We start from the raw sequence: 23,974 nt of genomic DNA, 5'->3' as shown, positions 1-23,974 counted from the left end.
CAGAAAATGGCATATTAGCACAAAGAAATAGTATATAACAGAGAGAATAATTTTTACAGCTACACACAATGTGAATGCATCTCAGTGTCATAATCTTGAGATATTATTTAAAAAACCAGAGCAATTCTTAGAATACACATAGCATGATTCAGAAATGAAAACGTGCAAAACCAAACAACATATTGTTTAAAGATGCAAACGTATAGAATGAAACTATTGAAAAAAACACAAGGGGATGAAAAACACAAAAATCAGGGTAGTGATGGCTGGGCACAGTGGCTTACACCTGTAATCCCAACACTTTGGGAGGCTGAGGAGGGCAGATCGCTTGAGCCCAGGAGTTTGAGACCAGCCTGGGCAACATGGTGAAACCCCGTCTCTACTAAAAATACAAAAATTAGCAGGGTGTGGTGGCACATGCCTGTAATCCTAGCTACTCGGGAGGCTGAGGCCCAAGAATGGCTTGAGCTGGGGAGGCAGAGGTTGCAGTGAGCCGAGATGATGCTACTGCACGCCAGCCTGGGTGACAGAGTGAGACTCCATCTCAAATAAATAAATAAATAATCCTTACTCCCTTCTCCCCTGTGGATCTGGTTTTACCTGGGAGTCAGTGCACCAGGGCATAGCTAACAGCAGACTCTCCACTGTCCTGGCCCTCATTATGGATTCCATACAGGAGGCTGATGGAGGATGGTCACCAGGAGATGGAGATTCTACCGTGACTTTGCATTTGGCTGCCACGTGGTCTTGCCTATAGCCTTCCTTCCCACCTTGAACTTGAGCTTCCTCATCTGAGGATCACAATGGTTCTGACTGTCCATCATTTTCCCCAGCACACATCAGCTGTCATCAATTTTTTTTTTTTTTATGCTGCTAGTATAATTTCAGGGCAAGGACAAGAGCAGAGTTGAAAGAGCAAAACCCTCAAAGGTCTAGCCCTTCATCTTGACAAATCCCTGACCTCACATGGACAGCTCAGCATGGCAAGGCAGCATGGAGCCTGGGAAGTTGTTAGAACAAGATTCTGTTCACTCAGCTCTGCTGCCTCCTCTCCCTCGGCTGTGACCTCAGACATGAGCTGGCCAAGGCTGGCCCTCTGAGTCAGCCCTGAGTCCCAACTATACGCCTTCCCCGTGGGGCTGCTGGCCTCAAAGCCTCCTTTAACAAAGAGGGCAGGAGGATGGATGACTCGGCATGTGTAATATACCCAAGTGCAGATGAATAATTGATGTGTTTGAGTATTAATAAGCAGGAACTGGCTATTTTAGCCAGTAAAGCCAAAAAGATATTCTGTTAAAGCAAATCCTCCAATCTACACCTAAGGCAAAAACACAAAAAACAAAAACAAACAAACAAAAAAACCCATAAACAACACCACCCTCAAACTTCCTAAAACCCCTGTTTTTAACAGAAACCTACTTGGAAAAGATTCTATTTTCATAAGCATGTTATTTTAAAAATTACAGTTTTAGGGTTGAAATGGAAAAAGGACTTAGTGTGTGAGTGTATGTCTGTATGTGCGTGTGTGTGTTTGTGTGTGTGTGTGATGGTGCCACTGTCTTCCACTCCTCAGGCCTGGCCCTGAGAAGCACACTGTCATTCCTGACTTTGTTTTTTGTTTGTTTGTTTTGTTTTGAGACGGAGTTTCGCTCTTGTTACCCAGGCTGGGGTGTAGTGGCTCAATCTCGGCTCACTGCAACCTTCACCTCCTGGGTTCAAGTGATTCTCCTGCCTCAGCCTCCTGAGTAACTGGGATTACAGGCACCCGCCACCACACCTGGCTAACTTTTTGTATTTTTAGTAGAGATGGGGTTTCACCATTTGGCCACGCTGATCTCAAACTCCTGACCTCAGGTGATCTGCCCACCTCAGCCTCCCAAAGTGCTGAGATTACAAGTGTGAACCACCGCGCCCAGCCAAAAACAATATAATCATATCAATAGGCACAGAAAAAGCATTTGACAAAATGCAACACCTTTTTTTTTTTGAGACGGAGTTTTTCGCTCTTGTTGCCCAGGCTGGAGTGCAGCAGCGGGATTGGCGGGATCCCGGTTCACTGCAACTTCCGCCTGCCAGGTTCAAGCAATTCTCATGCCTCAGCTTCTCAAGCAGCTGCGATTACAGGCACATGGCATCACGACTGGCTAATTTTTGTATTTTTAGTAGAAACGGGGTTTCACCATGTTACCCAGGTTGATCTCGAACTCCTGGCATCAGGTGATCTGCCTGCCTTGGCCTCTCAAAGTGCTGGGATTACAGGCATGAGCCACCATGCCCGGCCATGCAACACCTTTTTTTAGAGACAGGGACTAGCTCTGTTGCCCAGACTATAGTGCAGTGGCACAGGCATACCTCACTGTAGCCTCGAACTCCTGGGTTCAAGCAACCCTCTTGCTTCAGCTTCCTGAGTAGCTAGGAATACAGCCATGCGCCACCACACCTGGATCATTCTTTAAAAACAATTTTTTTAAAATTAGAAATGGGGCCTTGCTATGTTACCCAGGCTGGTCTTGAACTCCGGGCCTCAAGTGATTCTCCAATCTTGGCTTCCCAAAATGCTGAGATTATAGGTGTGAGCCACCATACCTGGCCCCAAGACAATTTCATGATAAAAAACAAAAAACCACTCTTAACAAACCAGGAATAGAAAGGAACTTTGCATAAAGGGCATCTATGGGCCAGGCGAGGTGGCTCACGCCTGTAATCCCAGCACTTTGGGAGGCTGAGGTAGGTGGATCACCTGAGGTCAGGAGTTCGAAACCAACCTGGCCAACATGGCAAAACCCTGTCTCTACTGAAAATACAAAAATTAGCTGGGCGTGGTAGCGCCCACCTATAATCCCAGTTACTCAGGAGGCTGAGGCATGAGAATCACTTGAACTGGGGAGGCAAAGGTTGCAGTGAGCCAAGATCATGCCACTGCACTCCAGCCTGGGTGACAGAGTGAGACTCAGTCTCAAGAAAAAAAAAAAAAAAGGGCAAGAAAAGACTGAATGCTTTCTTCCTAAGATCATGAGCAAGACAAGGATGTCTGCTCTCGATGTTTCTACTCAACATTGTACTGGAGGTTCTAGCTAGGGCAATTAGGCAAGAAAATAAAAGGCATTCAGATTGTAAAGGAAAACTATCTCTATTTGCAGATGTCATGATCCTGCATAGCATTAGGAGATATACCTAATGTAAATGACGAGTTAATGGGTGCAGCACACCAACATGGCACATATATACATATGTAACAAACCTGCACATTGTTGTGCACACGTACCCTAGAACTTAAAGTATAATAATAAAAAAAAAAGAATCAAAGAACATGCCCAGGAAAAAAAAAAAAAAGAAAATACTAAGAAATCCGGCCAGGCACGGTGGCTAATGCCTGTAATCCCTGCACTTTGGGGGGCAGAGGTGGGTGGATCACCCAAGGTCAGGAGTTGGAGACCAGCCTGGCCAACATGGCAAAACCCCATTTCTACTAAAAATACAAAAAAAAATTAGCCGGGCATGGTGGTGTGCACCTGTAGTCCCAGCTACTTGGGAGGCTGAGACAGGAGAATCGCTTGAACCTGGGAGGCAGAGGTTGCAGTGAGCCAAGATTGCACCATTGCACTCCAGCCTGGGCAGCAGATCAAGACTCCGTCTCACAAAAAAAAAAAAAAAAAAAGGGGGGAAATACTAAGATATCCACTAAAAAACTAAGAATTAATGAACAAATTCAGCAAGGTTGCAGGATACAAGATCAATATACAAAAATCAATTATATATATATACACACACAAATATATGTGTGTGTGTGTGTATATATATATATATATATATATATTTTTTTTTTAGATGGAGTCTTGCTCTGTTGCCCAGGCTGGAGCGCAGTGGTGCAATCTTGGTTCATTGCAACCGCCACCTCCCAGGTTCAAGCGATTCTCCTGCCTCAGCCTCCCGAGTAGCTGGGATTACAGGCACCTGCCACCACACCTGGCTATTTTTGTATTTCTACTAGAGTCAGGGTTTCACCATGTTGGCCAGGGTGGTTTTGATTCCTGACCTCAAGTGATCCACGCTCCTCGGCCTCCCAAAGTGCTGGGATTACAGGCGTGAGCCACCATACCTGGCCCAATTATATTTCTTTCTTTCTTTTTTTTTGGCGGCGGCGGGGATGGAGTCTCGCTCTGTAGCCCAGGCTGGAGGACAGTGGCATGAACTTGGTTCACCGCAACCTCCGCCCCTCAGGTTCAAGTGATCCTCATGCCTCAGCCTTCCGAGTAGCTGGGATTACAGGTGTGTGCCACCACAAGCGGCTAATTTTTGTATTTTTAGTAGAGACAGGGTTTCGCCACATTGGTCAGGCTGGTCTCAAACTCCTGGCCTCAAGTGATCCACCCATCTCGGCCTTCCGAAGTGCTGGGATTACAGGTGTGAGCCATCATGCCCAACTAAAAATCAATTATATTTCTATGTAGTGGCAATGAGCAAACTGAAAAAGAAATTTTAAAAAATTTATAAGATCATCAAAAGTAATAAAATACATAGAAATAAATGTAACAAAAGAAGTGTGCATTTATACTTTAAAACTACAAAATATTGTTGAAAAAATTAAAGACCTAAATATATGGAGAGACACCCGTGTTTATGGATCAGAAGGACTTAATATTGATAACATAGCAATGCTTCCTAAATTGATCTACACATTCAATGCAATCCTTATTAAAATCCCAGTTGACTTCTTTGTGGAAATTGACAAATTAATCCGAAAACTCGCATGGTAATTCAAGAGACTCAGAATAGCCAAAAGAACCTTGGGAAAAAAAAAAAGAACAGAGTTGGAGGATTCACACTTTCTGACTTCAAAACTTACTACCAAAGCTATAGTTATTAAGACCATGTGGTACCGGCAGAAGAATAGACATATAAATCCCTGAAATAGAATTGAGCCCAGACGTAAACCTTCACATTTGCAGTCAATTGATTTTAGAGAAGGTACCAAGGTAATTTTTTTGTTTGTTTGTATTGTTTTGTTTTGTTTTTTGTTGTTTTTGAGATAGAGTCTAGCTCTGTCGCCCAGGCTGGAGTGCAGTGGCATGATCTCAGCTTACTGCAACCTCTGCCTCCCAGGTTCAAGCAACTCTTCTGCCTCAGCCCCCCGAGTAGCTGGGATTACAGGAGCCCGCCACCATGCCTGGCTAATTTTTGTATTTTTAGTGGAGACGGGGTTTCATGGTGTTTGCCAGGCTGGTCTCGAACTCCTGACCTTGTGATCTGCTCACCTTGGGCTCCCAAAGTGCTGGGATTACAAGCATGAACCACCGTGCCCGGCCACCAGCGTAATTTAATGGGGGCAAAATGGTGCTGTGACAACTGAATATCCATGTTCAAAAGAATGAATTTGGACTCCTATCTCAAATCATATACAAAAATTAACTCAAAGTGGATCAAAGACCTAAATATGAGGCTTAAAATTATGAAACTCTCAGAAAAAAAGTAGGTGGAGGTCTTCACGACCTTGCATTAGGCAATAGTTTCTTAGCTATGACATGATGCAGATACAGCAGCCACAACAAAGTAGATAAAGTGGACATCATCAGAATGAAAAACTTTTATGCTTCAAAGGAAACTACCAAGAAAGTAAAAAAAGAAGCCACAAAATGGAATAAAAATTTTGCAGATCATAGATCTGTTACGGGACTTCTATCTAGAATACATAAAGAACTCTTACAACTCAATAATAAAAAGACAAAAAAATTAAAAGTGGATGAAAAATCTGAACAGACATTTCTACAGAGAAGACATACAAATGGCCAATAAGCATATGAAAAGATGTTCAACATTATCAGCCATGAGGGAAATGCCATCTAAACCACAATGAGATCTCACTCCACACCCACGAGAATGTCTCTCATCAAAACACCAGATAATACTATATCGCTGTTGACTGAATATAGAGAAATACATTGCTGGTATGTTAAATGGTGCAGCCACTTGGGAAAACAGATTAATAGGAATTACAGAAAGAGAGAACAGAGAAAACAGAGGGAAGAAAATTATCAGAGAAATAATAAATAAGGCTTTTCCAAAGCTGAAAAATCATCTCCAGTGACCAAATCAATGAGTGAAATTTCTTTTTCTTTCTTTCTTTTTTTTTTTTTTGAGACAGAGTCTTGCTCTGTTGCCCAGGCTGGAGTGCTGTGGCACAATCTCAGCTCACTGCAACCTCTACCTCCCGGGTTCCAGCGATTCTCCTGCCTCAGCCTCCCGAGTAGCTGGGACTATAGGCGCATGCCACCGTGCCTGGCTAATTTTTGTATTTTTACTAGAGACGGGGTTTCATCGTGTTCGCCAGGTTGGTCTCCATCTCCTGACCTCGTGATCCGCCCACCTTGGCCTCCCAAAGTGCTGGGATTACAGGTGTGAGCCACCGCGCCCAGCCCCAGTGAGTGAAATTTCATGACATCAAGGACAAAGAGAAAGCTAGGAGCTCTGCTTTCTGCAAAGACAGCTTACTTGGCACTCTGAGTGGCAAGCAGTGTGATTAGACCCTGGGTAGAGTGTGCTCTCTGAGTAGTTTCTGGTCTCACAAGGGTTCTAAGAAAGGCCCTCCTTGTATTGTTGGGAAGGGAAGGTTAGGATTTTGCTTAAATTCAGAATTTTGATCCTTTTGTAGTTCATGAGAGTGCTGATTGGGTGTTCATGAACACGTGTGAGATGTGCCACTTTTAAACTTCGTTAGGATGTTGACACATTGCCTTCTGATGTGAAAAAAACTTTGCTAAATTAAATATGCATGGTAAAACTTCAAGGGCAACCATTAAAAGTATGGAAATAGAATGTATACATTCCAAAACAGACAAGAGAACAAACTAGAATGGGAAAATAAGCATACCATCAAATGAAATACCACCAATCAATCCCCCCAAGAAAGGCAGGAAAGGAGAAGAAACATAAAATTCAGAAAAAATAGAAATAACATTGTAAAAACTCAAATATTTAATAATTATAATAAAATTGAATAGAACTTATCAGTTAAAAGAGTAGGAAGCTGGGTGTAGTGGCTCACGCCTGTAATCCTAGCACTATGGGAGGCTGAGGTGATGGGATCACTTGAGCCCAGGAGTTTGAGACCAGCCTGGGCAACATAGTGAAACCCTGTCTCTATTTAAAATTAAAAAAAAAAGAAGACTAGGAGACTGATTATCTTATTGAATTTTTTAAAAAAATCAAAATCCAAGGTTGGGCATAATAGCTTATTCCTGTAATCCCAACACTTTGGAAAGCCAAGGTAGGGGAATCACTTGGGCCCAGGAGTTTAAGAGCAGTGTGAGCAACACGGTAAAAACCTGTCTCTACAAAAAATTAAATAATTAGCCAGGCACAGGGGCACATGCCTGTAGTCCCAGTTACTTGGGAGGCTGAGGTGAGAGGATCAATTGAGCCTGGGAGGTTGAGGCTGCAGTGGGCAATGTTCACACCACTGCCCTCCAGCCTGGGTGACAGAGTGAGATCCTGTCTCAAAAAACAAAACAAAATGGGCCAGGCATGGTGGCTCACACCTGTAATCCCAGCACTTTGGGAGGCCGAGGTGGGCGGGTCACAAGATCAGGAGTTTAAGACCAGCCTGGCCAACATAGTGAAACCCCGTCTCTACTAAAAATACAAAAATTAGCCGGGTGTGGTGGTGGGCACCTGAAGTCCCAGCTACTCGGGAGGCTGAGGCGGGAGAATCGCTTGAACCCAGGAGGCAGAGGTAGCAGTGAGCTGAGACGATGCCACTGAACTCCAGCCTGGGTGACAGAGTAAGACTCCGTCTCAAAAAAAAAACAAAAAAAAAAACCCGACAAATAAAAATAAAAATTCAGCTATATGCTGTTATAAGAGACACATTACGCCCCAAGGAAACAGAAAAGCTGAAATAAAAAGATGGAAAAGGATATGCCAAGCAAATGCTAATAAAAAGAAAACTGTTGTAACCATATTAATATCACACAAAATAGGTTTTAAGACAAAAGGCATTGTTAGAAATAAAGTGTGTCACTATATAATAATAAAATGTTTAATTTACCGGGGTGATATAATAACTTAAAACTTGTATGCATCTAATAAAATAGCTTCAAAATATATAAAGCAGGGGCCGGGTGTAATCCCAGCACTTTGGGAGGCCAAGGCAGGCAGATCACAAGGTTAAGAGATCGAGACCATCCTGGCCAACACGTTGAAACCCCATCTCTACTAAAAATAGAAAAATTAGCTGGGTGTATGGCACACACCTGTAACCCCAGCTACTCGGGAGGCTGAGGCAGGAGAATCGCTTGAACCCAGGAGGTCGAGGTTGCAGTGAACCGAGATTGTGCCACTGCACTCCAGCCTGGCGACAGAGCAAGACTCCATATCAAAAAAAAAAAAAAAAAAGAAAAAAGAAAAAATATATAGCAAACATTGCCAGAACTATGGAGGACATATTGACAAACATGAAAGATTTTAATAACTCCTTCAATTGTTGGGAAATCAAACATACAAAAATCATTAAAGATACTGATTATTTGAACAATGCCGTTTATAAGCTTGATGTAATGGACATATACATAACTCTTTTTTTTTTTGAGACAGAGTCTCACTCTGTTGCCCAGGCTGGAGCGAAGTGGCACGATCTCAGCTCACTGCAGGCTCTGCCCCCCCACGTTCATGCCATTCTCCTGCCTTAGCCTCCCGAGCAGCTGGGACTACAGGCGCCTGCCACCACACCCGGCTAATTTTTTTGTATTTTTAGTAACGACAGGGTTTCACAGTGTTCGCCAGGTTGGTCTCGATCTCCTGACCTCATGATCTGCCCACCTCGGCCTCCCAAAGTGCTGGGATTACAGGCGTGAGCCACTGCGCCCGGCCCATATACATAACTTTTGATCAACAATTAAGGACTACATATTTTTCTGAACCACACATGAAACATTTTGAAAAACGGGTCATGCCAGGCACAGTGGTGCATGCCTATAGTTCCAGCTACTGGGGAGGCTGAGGTGAGAATATTGCTTGAGCCCGGGAGTTTGAGATCAACCTGGGCAACATAGCAAGACCCCGTCTCTTAAAAAAAAAAAAAATCATGTATTGGGCCATGAAGAAAGTCTTAAACCACTTTCAGAACAGATATCATAAGGCCACATTCCCTGACCATAAAGCAATTAAAGAGTCAAAGATAATAAAAGAATCCCACAAATTTGAACACACACACACACACACACACACACACCACGCCAATAATTTACGGTCAAAGAAATCAAGAAGAAAATAACAGTTAGAAAAATAAAAAAAAATAATAAAAATTTTATTGTACACATTAAAACTTGTGGGATACAACAAACGCAGTATTTAGAGAGAAAATTATAGCCTTTATGCTTAAATAAGAAGAGAAGGGCTAAACATTAATAAGGTATGTGTTCATATTGTGTAGTTAGAAAAAGAACATACCCTGGCCCGGCGCGGTGGCTCACGCCTGTAATCCCAGCACTTTGGGAGGCTGAGGCGGGCGCATCACCAGGTTAGGAGATCGAGACCATCCTGGCTAACACAGTGAAACACTGTCTCTACTAAAAATACAAAAAAATTAGCCGGGCATGGTGGCGGGTGCCTGTAGTCCCAGCTACTCAGGAGGCTGAGGCAGGAGAATGGCGTGAACCCGGGAAGCAGAGCATATAGTGACCCGAGATCGTGCCACTGCACTCCAACCTGGGTGACAGAGCGAGACTCTGCCTCAAAAAAAAAAAAAAAGAAAAAAAAGAAAAAGAACACATCCTGAGATGTGACAGAGTTAAAAAAAAAAATAATAAAGAAAAAGAACGCAGGCTGGGAGCAGTGGCCCTTGCCTGTAATCCCAGCACTTTGGGAGGCCGAGGCGGGTGGATCACCTGAGGTCATGAGTTCGAGACCAGCCTGGCCAACAGGGTGAAACCCTGTCTCTACTAAAAATACAAAAATTAGCTAGGTGTAGTGGCACGCTTGTAATCCCAGCTACTCGAGAGGCTGAGGCAGGAGAATCACTTGAACCTAGGAGGCGGAGGTTGCAGTAAGCTGAGGTTGAGACATTGCACTCCAGCCTGGGTGAGAGAGGGAGACCCTGTCTCCCTCCAAAAAAAAAAATAAAATAAATAAATAAAAATAAATTTAAAAAAGAGGAACACAGTGTACCCAAAGAGAGTTAAAAGAACATAGTAAGCAGAAATTAATGAAATCCCAAAGATATAATTAGATCAATAAAGCCAAGAAACAGTTCTTTGTAAAAACTCATTAAAAAAAAGGCAAAACTCTAGCCTGGCTAACCAAGAATAAAACAGAGAAAGCATGGGTAAGCATTAGAAAACACAAAGGGAGACACAATTACAGATGTTCAGAAATTTAAAAAATAAGGAAATTCAGTGAACAAATTTGCATCAATAAATTTGAAAGCTTATGCAAAACCAATTAGTTCCTCGAAAACAGTATCATCATAACAACCCAAGAAGAAATAGAGCATGAATAGCTCTGTTACTTTTAAGGAAATCAAAGCAAATCCAAATAGTTTTCAGGTGAATTCTACCAAATTATCAAAGAAGACATTATTTCAGTCCTATACAAATTCTTTCAGACAGGAAGAAAAGCTGAAAATCCATGAACTATGCAAACATCTCAGGAAACTTGAAAAGGAACAGCAAACTAAATCCAAAGAAAGTGTAGGATAGGAACTAATAAAGAGGAAAAATAATGAAATAAAAAACAAACATATAATAGAATCAACAAAGCTAAAAGTCTCATCCCTGGTGAAACTGACCAAAGAGAAAGAGAAAATTGCAAAAAAAAAAAGTCAAGAGTGAGAAAAAGGCCAGGTGCAGGGACTCACACCTGTAATGCCAGCACTTTGGGAGGCTGAGGCGGGTGGATCACTTGAACCCAGGAATTCGAGACCAACCTGGGCAACATGGCAAGACCTCCATCTCTACAAAAATACAAAAATTAGGCTAGGCACAGTGGCTCACACCTGTAATCCCAGCACTTTGGGAGGCCAAGAGGGGCGGATCACGAGGTCAGGAGTTCGAGACCAGCCTGACCACATGGTGAAATCCTGTCTCTACTAAAAATACAAAAATTAGCCCGGCGTGGTGGCCCACTTTTTCAGTCCCAGCTACTCAGGAGGCTGAGGCAGGAGAATCGCTTGAACCCGGAAGGCGGTGGTTGCAGTGAGCCAAGATCGCACCACTGCACTCCAGCCTGGGCAACAGAGTGAGACCTTGTCTCAAATAAATAAATAAATAAATGTATATGGAAATACAAAAGAATGAGAATATCCAAAAACTCTCCTAAAGAAGGGGAACAGGGTGGGCGCAGTGGCTCACGCCTGTAATCCCAGCACTTTGGGAGGCTGAGGTGGGTGGATCATGAGGTCAGGAGATCGAGACCATCCTGGCTAACACGATGAAACTCCATCTCTACTAAAAATACAAAAAATTAGCCGGGTGTGGTGGCGGGCGCCTGTAATCCCAGCTACTTGGGAGGCTGAGGCAGGAGAATGGCGTGAACCTGGGAGGCGGAGCTTGAAATGAGCCAAGATCACGCCACTGCACTCCAGCCTGGGCTACGGAGTGAGACCTCGTTTCGAAAAAAAAAAAAAAAAAAGAAGAAGAAGAGGAACAAGGCAGGACACAATTACCTCACTGCCTGTCAAGGCTTATTATAAAGTATGGTAATTAAGGCAGTGTGATTAGTGCACAAATACAAAAATCATCCAGTGAACCAGCAGGAAAAACTCCGAAGCAGACCAACACACACGGATACCTGATTGATAACAGAGGGCATTGCAGAGCCTGGAGAACAGTCTTCTTTTTTTTTTCTTCTTTTTTTTCTTTAGATGGAGTTTCTCCATGTTGGCTAGACTTGTTTCAAACTCTTGAGCTCAAGCAATCCACCTGCCTCAGTCTCACAAAGTGCTGGGATTACTGGTGTGAACCACCATGCCCGGCGCGCCACTTGTATATTTTCTTTGGAAAAATGTGTATACAGACGCTTAGCCCAATTTTTAATTGAGCTGTCTTTATTATTGAGTTGTAAGAATTATTTCCATAGCAGTGATATCATGGAAGATGACACAGTAGAAAGTGCCAGGAATCTGTCGCCCCCATCTAGACAACAATCTGGCAGAATCTGTCTGATGCAACTATTTTGGAACTCTGGAGTCCATCTGAAGGCCTGCACTTTCCAGGGGAAGGCTTGTATCTTACTCCTTTTTGTGCTGCTACAACAGAATGCCACAGACTGGGTAATTTACAAGAAAATAAATCCATCGGCTCACAGTTTTGGAGGCTGGGAAGTCCAATATCAATGAGCTGGCATCTGATGAGGGTCTTCTTATGGCAGAAGGGCAAAGAGAAGAGAGAGAGAGAAAGAGAGAGCAAAAGGGGGGCCTAACTCTTCCCCCTTCTTTTTTTCTGAGACAGAGTCTCACTCTGTCACCCAGGCTGGAGTGCAGTGGCGTGATCATAGCTCACTGTGGCCTCAGTCTCCTGGGCTCAAGCAATCCTCCAACTTCAGCCTCCCCAGTAGCTGGGACTGCAGGCATGTGCCACCATGCCTGGCTAGTTTTATTATTTTTAGTAGAGACAGGATCTCACTATGTTGCCCAGGCTGGTCTTAAACTCCTGAGCTCAAGCGATCCTCCCACCTTGGACTCCCAATGTACTGGGATTACAGGTATGAGTCACTGTGCCCAGCCTTCTCTGTTTTATAATTAACCCACTCCCATAATAATAAATGCATTCCCAAGATAATGGCATTAATTAATTCACTCCACTCTCGTGGAATAATCATCTGTTATTTTTATTTTATTTTATTTTATTTATTTTTTGAGACATGGTTTTGCTCTGTTACCCAGGCTAGCATGCAGTGACATGATCATAGCTCCCTGCAGCCTTGAAATCCTGGGCTCAAGCAATCATCTCACTTCAGCCTCCTGAGTAGCTAGGACTGCAGGTGTGTGCCACCACATCTGGCTAATTTTTAAATTTTTTATTCTTTATTTTAAATTTTATTTTTAGAGTCAGGGTCTTGCTCTGTCTCCCAGGCTGGAGTGCAGTGGCATGATTACAGCTCACTGCAGCCTCCACCTCCAAGGCCCCAGTATCCTCCCACCTCAGCCTCCTGAGTAGCTGGCATGTGCCACCATGTCCTGCTAATTTATTTTATTTTATTTTTTGTAGCGAGGGGGATCTCCCTATGTTGCCTAGACTGGTCTTGAACTCCTAGGCCCAAGCAATTCTCCTGCCTCAGCCTCCCAAAGTGCTAAGATTACAGGTGTGACTCACCACACGTGGCCCTAATCATCTCTTAAACCTCCCAACTCGTAATACTGTTAAAATGGCAATCAAATTTCAACATGAGTTTGGAAAGGAGCAAATATCCAAACCGTAACAGCTTGAATGTAAATCCTGGTTAACTTCTGTCAGTGTCCTCTCTTTGCATGGTAGTGGCTACGCATTCCCCAGCCCCCTCAGCCCTACATGCAGTTATTCTTGGAATAGCTTGCAGCATCCAGGGTTAGCACATAACCTTGTCCTCCAAATACTGGAGATGTGTATTTTTTTTTTTCTCCCAAGATGAAGTCTTGCTCTGTCGCCCAGGCTGGAGTGCAGAGGTGCCATCTCGGCTCACTGCAACCTCCGCCTCCCGGGTTCAAGCAATTCTCCCACCTCAGTCTCCCGAGTAGCTGGGATTACAGGTGTGCGCCACCACTCCCGGCTCATTTTTGTATTTTTAGTAGAGACAGGGTTTCACCATGTCGGCCAGGCTGGTCTCGAACTCCTGACCTCAGGTGATCCGCCCGCCTCGGCCTCCCAAAGTGCTGGGATTACAGGCGTGAGCCACTGTGCCCAGCTGGGATGTGTATTCTCATCACTGGCTGTTGCTTCTGATTGCAGAGGTTCAGACACAGAGGTGACTGCCATTGTTACAACCCCACTGGCTAAAGCAGCTTCCAGGGCATTTAAAGAGATAGAGACTGGTTTTTGAGGGTTTTTTTTTTGTATTTTACTTATTTATTTATTTACTGAGACGGAGTCTCACTCTGTCGCCAGGCTGGAGTGCAGTGGTGCGATCTCGGCTCACTGCAATCTCTGCCTCCTGGGTTCAAGTGATTCTCCTGACTCGGCCTCCTGAGTAGCTGGGACTACAGGCACATGCCACCATGCCCAGCTAATTTTTGTATTTTTAATAGAGACGGGGTTTCACCATGTTGGCCAGGATGGTCTTGATCTCTTGACCTCATGATCTGCCCACCTCAGCCTCCCAAAGTGCTGGGATTACAGGCTCACGTCCGAGCTACCACACTCGGCCTGTTTTTTATTTTTTCACCCTTAATTTTTCCCTTTTCTCCTTTTAGTGGCCAAACAATTAAGGACTAGGACATTCAAAAGCAACCACATATACAGGAGAATTTGGAAAGTCACCGTTCATGCCTGGAAAGACAAAGCCTCAGAAAAGACCTGAGACAATCTCAAGTTTACACCTCGAGTTCATCCTCTGCACAGAGACACCTTACAACAATTTAAAAAGAAAAACAGGCTGGGCATGGCGGCTCACACCTGTAATCCCAGAACTTTGGGAGGCCGAGGCAGGTAGATTGCTTGAGCCCAGGAGTTTGAGACCAACCTAGGCAACATGGTGACAACCTGTCTCTACAAAAAAAAATGTTGGCTGGGTGGGAGGCTGAGATGAGAGGATTGCTTGAGCCCAGGAGGTAGAGGCTACAGTAAACCATGATAGTCCCACTGCACTGTAGCCTGGGCAATAGAGTGAGATTCTGTCTTGAAAGAAAGAAAGAAAGAGAGAAAGAGAGAGAAAGAAAGAAAGGAGGGAAAGAAAGAAAGAGAGAAAGAGAGAAAGAGAAAGAAAGAAAGGGGGGAAAGAAAGAAAAGAAAGAAAGGAAGAAAGAAAGAAAGGCAGGCAGGCATGGGTAAAGAAGAGAACCTGATTTCCAGAGTTACCATATTGCAACATTCAAAAGTCCTGTTTTCAACAAAAAAATCACAGGCATACAAAGAAACAGGAAAGTAGGGTTCATTCATAGGGAAAAAATACATAGAAACCATCTCTAAGGAAGAACCACATGGCAAACTTACTAGACAAAGACATTATAACAATGGCCTGAAACTTATTCAGCCTTTTCTGAGGCTTTGTTTTTGTTTTTATTGTTGTTGTTGTTGAGACAAAGTCTCACTCTGTTGCCCAGGCTGGAGTGCAGTCACATGATCTTGGCTCACTGCAACCTCTGCCTCCCGGGTTCAAGCGATTCTCCTGCCTCAGCCTCCTGAGTAGCTGAGATTACAGGCAACTGCCACAAGGTCTGGCTAATTTTTGTATTTTTAGTAGAGACAGGGTTTCACCATGTTGGCCAGGCTGGTCTCGAACTCCTGACCTGAAGTGATCTGCCCGCCTTGGCCTCCCAAAGTGCTGGGATTACAGATGTGAGCCACCGCACCCGGCTGGCTTTGTCTTTAATGCTTACTAGACAAAGCATTTTGTCTCATTAATAATGCTCAGAGAGCTAAAGAAAGATGCAGATAGAGACTAGCGAACAATACAGTCAGGATGGCTAAACGTGATCCCAAGAAACCAAAGGACAAGATGTCTGCTTATGCCTTCTTTGTGCAGATGTGCAGAGAAGGACATAGAAGAAAAACCCAGAGGTCCCTGTCAATTTTGCAGAATTTTCCAAGAAGTCCTCTGAGAGGTGCAAGACAATGGGAAAGAGAAGTCTAAATCTGATGAAATTGCAAAGGCAGATAAAGTATGCTATGATTGGGAAATGGAGGATAACAGACCAGCTAAGGGAGGCAAGAAGAAGTTTCCTAATGTCCCCAAAAGTCCATCCTCTGTATTATTCCTGTTCTGTTCAGAATTCCTCCCCAAGACCAAATCCACAAACCCTGGCATCTCTACTGGAGATGTGGCAAAAAGCTGGGTGAGATGTGGAATAACTTAAACGACAGTGAAAAGCAGCCTTACATCACTAAGGCGGCAAAGCTGAAGAAGAAGTATGAGAAGGATGTTGCTGACTTTAAGTCTAAAGGAAAGTTTGATGACGCAAAGGGTCCTGCTAAAGTTGCCTGGAAAAATGTGGAAGAGGAAGATGAAGAAGATGAGGAGGAAGAAGAAAGAGGAGGAGGATGAATAAAAAAAACTGTTTAACTGTCAAAAAAAAGAAAAGAAAGATGCAGACACAGCCAAGCAAATTATTTAGGGAAAAAATGGAAAGATCAATAAAAATATAGTGAACACAAGAAGGAACCAAAAGGAAATTCTGTAGCTGAAAAGTACAATAACATGAAAAATTCATGGAGCGATTCAGAAGCAGATTTGAACAGGCCGAAGAAGGAATCAACAAACTTGAAAATAAGACAACTGAAATGATTGAGTCTGAGGAACAAAAAGAAAGAGGACTGAAGAAGAGTAAACAGGGTCCAAGAAACCTGTGGGACACCATCAAGTAGAAGAACACACACTGTCAGGGTGCCAGAAATAGAACAGAGAGAGGGAAAGAGAAAATTAAATTGGCTGGGTGCAGTGGCTCACAACTGTCATCCCAGCATTTTGGTAGGCTGAGGTGGGCGGATCACTTGAGGTCAGGACTTCGAGAGCAGCCTGGCCAACATGGTGAAACCCTGTCTCTACTAAAAATACAAAAATTAGCTAGGAGTGGTGGCAGGTGTCTGCAATCCCAGCTGCTTGGGAGGCTGAGGCAGGAGAATCACTTGAACCCAGGAGGCAGAGATTGTAGTGAGCTGAGATTGTGCCACTGTACTCCAGCCTGGGCAACAGAGCAAGACTCCATCTCAAAAGAAAAAAGAAAATGAGATTATTATTGTTTTTAATCAATAAATAATAAGAGATTATTTGAAGAAATAATGGCTGAAAACATCTCAAATTTGGTGAAATACATGAATCTAAACATCCAAGAAGCTCAGTGAACTCCAGGTAGGATGAATTTAAAGAGGCCCTCACAGAGACACACTGTAATCAAACTGCCCAAACCACAGATAACAGAGAGAATCTTTAATTTTTTGATTAATTAGTTAGTTAATTAACTTATTAATCTTATGGAGATAGGATCTTGTTATATTGCCTAGGCTGGTCCCAAACTCCTGGACTCAAGCAGTCCTCCTGCCTTGGCTTCCCAAAGTATGGGGATTTGCAGGTGTGAGCCACTGCACCCAGCCACAGGTGTGAGCCAAGAGAGAATCTTGAAAGCAGTGAGAGAGAAACAAATTGTTACATACAAGGGATCTCCAGTAAGATTAACAGCAGATTTCTCAGCAGAAACATTGGCAGCAAGAAGGCAATGGGTTGGTACATTCGAAGAGATAAAAGAAAAAACTGTCAACCAAGAATCCTGCTGGACAAGTTAGCTCCTTCCTGTAATTCTAGCTACTTAGGAGGCTTGAGGTGGGAGAATCACTTGAGGTCAGGAGTTCAAGACCAGCCTGGGCAACATAGCAAGACCTCATCTCTAAAAAAAAAATTTTTTTAATTAGCCAGGCATGTTGGTGCACAACTGTAGTTGCAGCTTCTTAGGAGGCTGAGGCAGGGATGATCACTTGAGCTAAGGAGTTTGAGGATGCAGTGAGCTATGGTCATACCACTACACTCCATCCTGGGTGACATACCACTACACTCCATCCTGGGTGACAGAATGAGACTCTGTCTCTTAAAAAAGAAAACAAAACAAAACAAAAGTAATCCTACACCTGGCAAAACTGCCCTCAAAAAAGAAGAAATGAAGGTATTCCCAGATAAACAAAAGCAGAAAGAGTTTATTACCACTAGATCTGTCTTACAGAAAATGCTAAAGGGACTTCTGCAGATTGAAATTAAAGGACATTCTGCCATTACATAGGCAGTAGGAAGAAAGTAAAAATTAAAAAAAAATAAATAAGAACACTAGACAATAACTCAAAGTCCTATGAAGAAATAAAGATCTCCTATAAAGATAAATACGTGGACAATTACAGAAGCTAGTATTATTGTCATTTTGGGTTGTAACACCACTTTTCCTTTTATACATGATTTAAAAGACTAATTGTAAAAAGCCGGTGATAAGTCTATGTTTTTTGGCACCCAACGTATAAAGGTATAACTTCTGACATCATTAACTGAGAGGGTGGTGGCAGAGCTGTATAGCAGCAGAGTATGCTACAGTAGCCCCTCCTTACCCAAGGCTTTACTTTCTGTAGTTGCAGTTACTCATGGTCAACTGTGGCCCAAAAATATTAAATGGAAAATTCCAGAAGTAAACAATTCATAAGTTTTAAACTGTGCACCATTCTGAGTAGCATGATGCAATCTCTTGCTAGCTTGCTCCATCCTGCTTAGGATGTGACTCATCCCTTCGTCCAGCGTATCTACATTTTATATGCTACTTGCCCCATTAGTCACTCAGTAGCCATCTCTGATCAACTCTCACGGTATCACAGTGCTTGTGTTCAAGTACTCCTGTTTTAATTAATAACGGCCTCAAAGGGCAAGAGTAGTGATGCTGGCATTTTATCATCTCACATGATCATAAGAAGGGTGAATACAGTATAATAAGATATTTTGAGAGAGAGATAGACCACATTCACATAACTTTTATTACAGTAGGTTATTATAATTGTTCTACTTCATTGTTAGTTATTGTTGTTAATCTCTTACTGTGCCTAATTTATAAATTAAACTTCCTCATGGGTATGTAGGTATACAAAAAAAAAATACTATATACATAGTAATCAAGTCTTTTTTTTTTTTTTTTTGACCTCAGGTGATCTGCCTGCCTCAGCCTCCCAAAGTGCTGGGATTACAGGCATGAGCCACCTTGCCCAGCCGGACTGTATATATTCTTTAACATACATAAAACAGTACTTTGAGAAAGAAAGCAAAGAAAATTGTAAAAAGCAGGACAATTCTAAAAGCTCTCAGAGAGAGAGAAATTAACCTACTAAGGAATGAAAATCCAGTCACATCAAATTTATCAGCATCATTGGATACTTGAGGATCCTGGAGCAATGCCTTCAATGTTCTCAGTAAAAATAATCTGAAACTTGAAATTCTATACCTAGCTAATTTACCAATAAAATGTAAGGGCAGAATAAAGACTTTTTTTTTTTTTGAGATGGAGTCTCGCTCTGTTGCCCAGGCTGGAGTGCAGTGGCACAATATCAGCTCACTGTAACCTCCGCCTCCTGGGTTCAAGTGATTCTCCTGCCTCAGCCTCCCAAGTAGCTGGGATTACAGCTGCGTGCCACCATGCCCGGCTAATTTTTGTATTTTTAGTAGAGACAGGGTTTCACCATGTTGGCCAGGCTGGTCTTGAAGTCCTGACCTCAGGTGATCTGCCCGCCTCGGCCTCCCAAAGTGCTGGGATTACAGGTGTGAGCCACTGTGCCAGGCCTGGAATAAAGACATTTTTAGAACTACATGCTGTGGAAGATTCTATTATTACCTAGCAAATATTCACTCCTTTCCCCTGAGCTCTGTGGGAGGTGCCGACTTCCTTGCCACGTTGCTGTTGGGCTGAGCCATGTGACTTGCTTTGGCTAATCAGATGGAAGCAGATGTGACCCAGCAAGAAATATGCTTGCCGTGGGCCTGGGCTTGTGTCTTTCACCAAGAGAGACATCTGTCTGGTAGCTGCTGGTTCACGTGGGACAAAAGATGGTTGGAGCAGACTGGGAGCTGATCCGCAGTCCAGAGTCAAGCCCAGCCAGGCCCGGCCTGGACCCGCTGAACCACAGTTGAGCTGCAGATATGTAAGGAAGAAATAAATGGTTGTTTTGCCACTGTGCTTTGTGATAGTTTGTTATACAGCAAAACCTAAGACACATGGACTCAGAACAATTTCTGTCCCACACACCCTTTCTGGGGAAGTTCCTTGGGGATTTGCGATGGCAGAGAGGGGAACACATGGGATCCAGGAAACAGAAGATTCAACTCAGACAGCAATGAAGGAAGACCTGGAAGACAGTGGGTGCAGGCTCGGACTGGAGCAGGGCACGACAGCAGCAGGAGAGGGGCGTCCCGAAAACAAGGTGATTCCACAGATGCCAGAGCACCCTTGAGATTCCGGAAGAGCCTTAAGATGCAGTAAAGGAAGACAACGCAACACAGAAAGAAAAGCAACTTGCCATCGGGCTTGGTGGCTCACGCCTGTAATCTCTGCACTTTGGGAGGCCAAGGCAGGCAGATCGCTCGAGGTCAGGAGTTCAAGACCAGTCTGGCCAGCATGGTTAAACTCCATCTCTACTACAAATACAAAAAATTAGTAAGGCATGGTGGCGAGTGCCTGTAATCCCAGCTACTTGGGAGGTTGAGGCAGGCAAGAGAATTGCTTGAACCCAAAGGTGAAAGTTGCAGTGAGTAGAGATCGCGCCACTGCACTCCAGCCTGGGTGACAGAGCGAGACTCCATCTCAAAACAAAACAAAACAAAAAAGGCAACTTCCAACTCTAGGGAAAAAAGCAAAAGTTGATTAAAGAAAAATGTCGCACTGCACAACTTGGTTCTACAGTGATGACATTTTGTATTATCTTGTAAAGAAAAGTGTTGGCCGGGCACAGTGGCTCATGCCTGTAATCCCAGCACTTTGGGAGGCCGAGGTGGGCGGATCACGACATCAGGAGATCACCTGGCTAACACGGTGAAACCCTGTCTCTACTAAAAATACAAAAAATTAGCCGGGCATGGTGGCGGGCACCTGTAGTCCCAGCTACTCGGGAGGCCGAGGCAAGAGAATGGCGTTAACCCGGGAGGCGGAGCTTGCAGTGAGCCGAGATGGCACCACCTGCACTCCAGCCTGGGCAACAGAGCGAGACTCCGTCTCAAAAAAAAAAAAAAAAAGAAAAAAGAAAAGTGTTGCCCAATCTTCACCTTTAGAATCAACCTATAGGTAAAGGGACAGAAAGCTTTATTCTGGGCCAAGTGCAGTGGCTCACGACTGTAATCCCAACTCTTTAGGAGACTGAGGCAGGGGGATTGCTTGAGTCGAGGAGTTCAAGACCAGCCTGGGCAACATAATGAGATCCAATCTCTACAAAAAAACTTAAAAATTAGCCAGTTGTGGTGGCATTGACCTGTGGTTCCAGCCACTTGGGAGGCTGAGGTGGGAGGATCCCTTGAACCCAGGAGGTGGAGGCTGCAGTGAGCTGTGATGGCACCACTGCACTCCAGCCTGGGTGACAGAGTGAGACCCTGTCTCAAGAAAAACCCAACGACAACAACAACAACAACAAAAAACCAGTTTATTTTGATTGCAAGCAGATTATAAATACTATCAATTCTGACAGTATAAAAGTAATAGTGCAGATGACTTAAGTTGGGAGCTGGAAGGTGGAGGTTATAAAGCCAAGGTTAGAGAAACAAATATCTTCATCTTCCCTTGTTGGCAATCAAGAGAAGCCTCTGTGGACAGAAGAACCAGTAATAAAATTGCAAATATTATGTTTAAGCTTATAGAAGGAACCAATAGAGGGACTGAAAATAATAATAATGGCCAGGCGTGGTGGCTCACACCTGAAATCCCAGCGCTTTGGGAGGCCGAGGCAGGCAGATCACTTTAGGTCAGGAGTTCGAGACTAGCCTGGCCAACATGGTGAAAAACCATCTCTACTAAAAATACAACAACAACAACAAAAATTAGCTAGGCGTGGTTGCACATGCCTATAATTCCAGCTACTCGGGAGGCTGATGCAGGAGAATCGCTTGAACCTGGAAGGCGGAGGTTGCAGTGAGCTGGGATCATACCACTGCACTACAGCTTGGGCAACAGAGCAAGACTCCGTTTTTAAAAAAATGAAAATAATAATAGAAAATAGTAATAACTACATTGAGAGGAAGATGTGGGGGGATGGGGTGGTGAGTCACCTCTACAGGTGTCACCTGAGACCCCAATGGATAATGTCTCAAAATGACAGCAACTTATAGCTATGTACCCAGGTTATATAGTAGTTAGAGGTTAATCACTAGAAAAACCTCAAACAGAAAGTTCAGTTACTACAGGCCAATTCCAATTCCAAAGCTTGTATTTTTTTTTTTTTTTTTTTTTTTTTGGAGACAGACTCTGTCTCTGTCGCCCAGGCTGGAGTGCAGTGGCATGATCCCGGCTCACTGCAACCTCTGCCTCCCACGTTCAAGCGATTCTCCCGCCTCCATCTCGGTTCACCACAGCCTCTCCCCATCCTGGCTCAGGTGATTCTCCCACATCAGCCTCCAGAGTGGCTGAGACTACAGGCATCACAGACACGTCCTGCTCATTTTTGTATATTTTTTAGAGACGGTGCTCACTATATTGCCCAGGCTGGCCTCAAACTCCTGAGCTCAAAAGATCTGCCCGCCTTGGCCTCCCAAAGTGCTGGAAGGTGGGAGCTGCCAGGTGTGAGCCACCGTGCCTGGCCTCTTGCTGTTTCATTATCCATTAGATGTGCAGTGTTATTATCTTGGTTCTGTCTGCTCATGCCCTGTCTCTGAGTTGTTGCCTCACCACGTCACAGTCTTTTGAGCTCTTTTTTTTTTTTTTTTGAAGATGGAGTCTTGCTCCGTCGCCCAGGCTGGAGTACAGTGGCGCGATCTTGGCTCACCGCAACCTCCACCTCCCAGGTTCAAGCAATTCTCCTGTCTCAGCCTCCCAAGTAGCTGGGATTACAGGTGCCTGCCACCACGCCCGGCTAATTTTTGTATTTTTGTAGAGATGGGGTTTCACCGTGTTGGCCAGGCTGGTCTCGAACTCCTGACCTCAAGTGATCCACCTGCCTCGGCCTCCCAAAGTGCTGGGATTACAGACGTGAGCCACTGTTATGAGCTCTTTTATGGGGAGATGGATCTGGGGACACCGGCTTTTCTGCCTGGGATTGAATTTCACCATATCTGTTTTTATACTTGTCCTTGTTTGTTTTTTCCTTTGCAGGTTGAATAAAAAAATCAGACTCCAGCTGAGGATCACACATTGCATTTAGTAGAAATGTATCTTTAGTCTGCTTTAGTTGCCATCACAAAATACCATAGACTGATTGGCTTACACAACAGAGATTTATTTTCTTGTCCTTCTGGAGGCTGGAAAGTCCAAGATCGTGGGGTCAGCTCCTGGTGAGGGCTCTCTTCCTGCCTCTCTTCCTGCCTCTCTTCCTGCCTCTCTTCCTGCCTCTCTTCCTGGCTCTTCCTGCCTCTCTTCCTGCCTCTCTTCCTACCTCTTCCTGCCTCTCTTCCTGCCTCTCTTCCTGGCTCTTCCTGCCTCTCTTCCTGCCTCTTCCTGCCTCTCTTCCTGCCTCTCTTCCTGCGTCTCTTCCTGCCTCTTCCTGCCTCTCTTCCTGCCTCTCTTCCTGCCTCTCTTCCTGGCTTGCTGTCTTCTTCCTGTGACCCCCACAGGGGACAGAGAGAGAGAAGAGAAAGAAGAGAAGAGAGAGAAGAGAGAGAGAGAGACAGGAGAGAGAGAGAAGAGAAAGAAGAGAAGAGAGAGAAGAGAGAACAAACTCCAGAGTGCTTTCTGTGCTAAGTGTGGTGGCTCATACCTGTAATCCCTGCACTTTGGGAAGCTGAGGCAGGAGGACTGCTTGAATCCAGGAGTCAAGACCAGCCTGGGGAGCATAATGAGACGTTCTCTCTACAAAAAAATAAATAAATTAACACAATTAGCTGGGCATGGTGACACACGCCTGTAGTCCCAGCTACTTGGGAGGCTGAGGTGAGAGAATCACTTGAGCCCGGGAGGTCAAGGCTGCAGTGAGCTGAGATTGTACCACTGCACTCTAGCCTGGGCAATGGAGGAAGATCCTGTCTCAAAAAAGAAAAGAAAAACAAAAGTGCTTTCTGGTGTCTCTTATTATAAGAGTACTAATCCCCTCATGAAGGCCCCACCCTTTGACCTCATCTAACCCTGTCGCCTCCCAAAGGCTCTATCTCCAAACACCATCCCATCGGGAGTTTGGTCTGCAATATAGAAATTTTGGGAGGATAC

At 44.1% G+C, this 23,974-nt stretch overlaps 1 non-coding gene and 1 pseudogene across 1 annotated transcript; both read left to right on the top strand.

The window, feature by feature from the left end:
• The first annotated feature begins 6,637 nt into the window (after positions 1-6,637).
• LOC129013461 (small nucleolar RNA U13) lies at positions 6,638-6,740 on the top strand. Its single transcript, XR_008493934.2, has one exon. It is a non-coding gene; the product is annotated as a small nucleolar RNA U13 (small nucleolar RNA).
• Positions 6,741-15,585: 8,845 nt separating this feature from the next.
• Positions 15,586-16,171, top strand: LOC129013045 (high mobility group protein B3-like; annotated as a pseudogene).
• The last annotated feature ends 7,803 nt before the right edge of the window (positions 16,172-23,974 follow it).

The sequence above is a fragment of the Pongo pygmaeus genome, chromosome 15, assembly GCF_028885625.2.
Source record: "Pongo pygmaeus isolate AG05252 chromosome 15, NHGRI_mPonPyg2-v2.0_pri, whole genome shotgun sequence".
Classification (NCBI taxonomy): Eukaryota; Metazoa; Chordata; class Mammalia; order Primates; family Hominidae; genus Pongo; species Pongo pygmaeus.
Note: the sequence above shows the minus strand (reverse complement) of the source record. Positions and strands in the feature narration are given on the sequence as shown.